This window comes from Cyprinodon variegatus, unplaced genomic scaffold (assembly GCF_000732505.1).
Source record: "Cyprinodon variegatus isolate N-32 unplaced genomic scaffold, C_variegatus-1.0 Scaffold57, whole genome shotgun sequence".
NCBI classification, from domain to species: domain Eukaryota; kingdom Metazoa; phylum Chordata; class Actinopteri; order Cyprinodontiformes; family Cyprinodontidae; genus Cyprinodon; species Cyprinodon variegatus.
The window spans coordinates 569335-571983 of record NW_015150510.1 but is presented as its reverse complement, the minus strand read 5'-3'; positions in this window follow the sequence as shown (position 1 = coordinate 571983).

The following is a 2649-nucleotide window of genomic DNA, read 5'->3' as shown; positions in this document are numbered from 1 at the left end:
TCTCAGAATTCCGACTTTTTTCTCAGAATTCCAACTTTACTCTCAGAATTCCGACTTTACTCTCAGAATTCCAACTTTACTCTCAGAATTCCAACTTTACTCTCAGAATTCCGACTTTTTTCTCAGAATTCCGACTTTTTTCTGAGACTTCCGACTTTAATCTCAGAATTTAGGTTCTTAATGTAGATGGGCACCATGAAGGAAGAGACAAAGATGTGAGTTGTTTGAGGTGGCCAGTGACACATTGGTGGAAAATGGTGGAATTAGGCAACTTTTTACATTCCTGAGGGGTCCCCTCATTAATGGAGGAGCAGAAGGTCATTAAAACAAGAGAGCTAGTCTCTAGAACAGACATGGCTATGGCTTGATGCTAATATGTTTGTTAGCTGTCAGAATTCTGAGATTAAAGTCAGAATTCTGAAAAAAGGTCAGAATTCTGAGATTAAAGTCAGAATTCTGAAAAAAAAGTCAGAATTCTGACTCTTTTCCCATACAAAACAAACAAAATTTAAAAATCAGTTTACTTTTTTTTTTGTTTTTTTCAGTGGCTCTAATCCTCTTCCGTACATGAGAGGTTGGTAAAGTAGCTAAAATTGTACTCGAGTGAGAGCAGCATTAGTAGCCTACCACATGTAAAATTCAATAAGAAGGCTACTGGATTATCTGACAGTTAAAATATCTTCTAAAACAAAACAGTTATGTGCAAATCACATTATTTTAGACCAAAACAGAAAATTCAGGTATGAAACCTCTACTTGTAGCTGTTCATTTATATCACTTTTATCATTAACCTCCAAATAACTAATTTTAACAAATACAAAATAAGCTTTTCTTAAATGAAAACATTTCTCCCTTCAATATAAACTCTAGCTCTGTGTTTATTGTTTTGTTAAGCCTGTTATTCAGTTAAATAATTCCCACAAGGTAATAAGAAAATATACTGAAGTGTTGCAAAAAGTTCAGTATAACTTATAGAAATATGTGTTACTCTAGTGTACCGCAATAAATGCAGCTGCTTCCTACCCACTGCTGGAATCCATCAGATCTGATGACTTTAATAAGGCGGATCCATACTTCACACAAACTTTTTCCACTTTACAAAATTTACTCAATAAAACCTAAGTTAATGTTGCTTAGTAAGAATTGTTTTAACAAACTAAAAAAAAAAAAAAAAAAAAAAAAAGATTTACTACCAAATGTATTTTATCAACTAAAGATGTACTTTTGTTTTGCTAGATAATTTTAGTCAACTCATAGTTTATCCAATTCCAAAACTTCAATAAAAAGTACTGGGTAATGTTTTTTCTTTGCTTTATTTTTAAATAATATTTATACATACATTATACTCAACTAATCTCAGACTTAACTGTGTTCTGTTGTTTTTTTTCCCACTATATAGTAAAACTCATTAAATGTTTAAAGGAGCAAAAACCAAAAAACAACAGAAAAACAGTTTTAATCCATAAATACAGTCTGTACATTAACTTGCATCTGTGGCCTCTATTAAAACCATTAAGGCAAGGATGCATTCTTTGTCTTGTCTCTAGGGGTAGGATGCAGGTGTTAGAGGTATGTATTGCTGTGTGGGGGTGGAGCTATAAGCGGGTGTTGGCGTGTGTAGGGGCTGAATGATTGTCTAATGAATATCACCTGGATCTGCTCAGGGTTCTGTTTGTCTGATACAGAGAGAGGCTAAGACAGGGTACCAATATTTCTGTAGACCGCAGGTTTAAAGCCTATTACTTCTGCAAGTCTGTCTATTTTACAATCCTTTACAAAAAAAAGAGTACAATAAACATCCCTAACTGCAGTTGAGCTTTATTTGTCCTCCTTGGATCCAGCACATCGAACAGATCCCTGCTCTCCTCTCGGTGACTCATTTTTTGGATGATAGTCACTTATATTGTCAACAGAAAGGCAACACTTTAATGCTTTGATGGAACTGTGCATGTAAGACAATGGACCACTCAGCCATTTTGGACGCAAACTGTGAGTAAATGTGAATGAAACAACCTGTGGCATGTTGGATTCAGTTTATTCATTCTGTGAAGTTCATTTTTGTTTTGGACACAGTTGATGCTCGTTACCGCTGCGTATTTGGATGCTGTGGCTGCTGGTGATATTATTCAGCCAGATTACTCAAGACTGAATGAACCTGTGGAAAATATGGATCACTCATTTGTGCATATCAAAGAAGAGAAGTTGGATATTTGATGCTGTTACTGCTGATGCTTAAGCCTTAATCAAAGTGCGGACCTGGATGCAATATTGGATTGTTGATGTATGGATGCAGATTTATGCCCAAACACAACTCCGTTGTGAATTGTGAAACCTGCTTTTTGAATTTTTGTGTTGCACTCTTTGCTGGACATTAATATGTGGATCAAAGGCTGATTCACATGTAAATGACACTCATAGCAATGATGTTGTTAAAAGGAAAACTTTTCCTACTTTGAAAAGGCTTTGATCTGGACCATAGAAAATCTGCAAAAGGAACGCCAAGTAAGAGTGAATAAATTTAAAGGCATGATAACTGCTTTAAAGGCACACTATGCAACATTTTTCAGTTAATTAATGTGTTCCATAACATTTTAGATGATTAAATGAGTCATTTCAGATCGAACGAAGGTATTCTCGGCCACCCTGGTG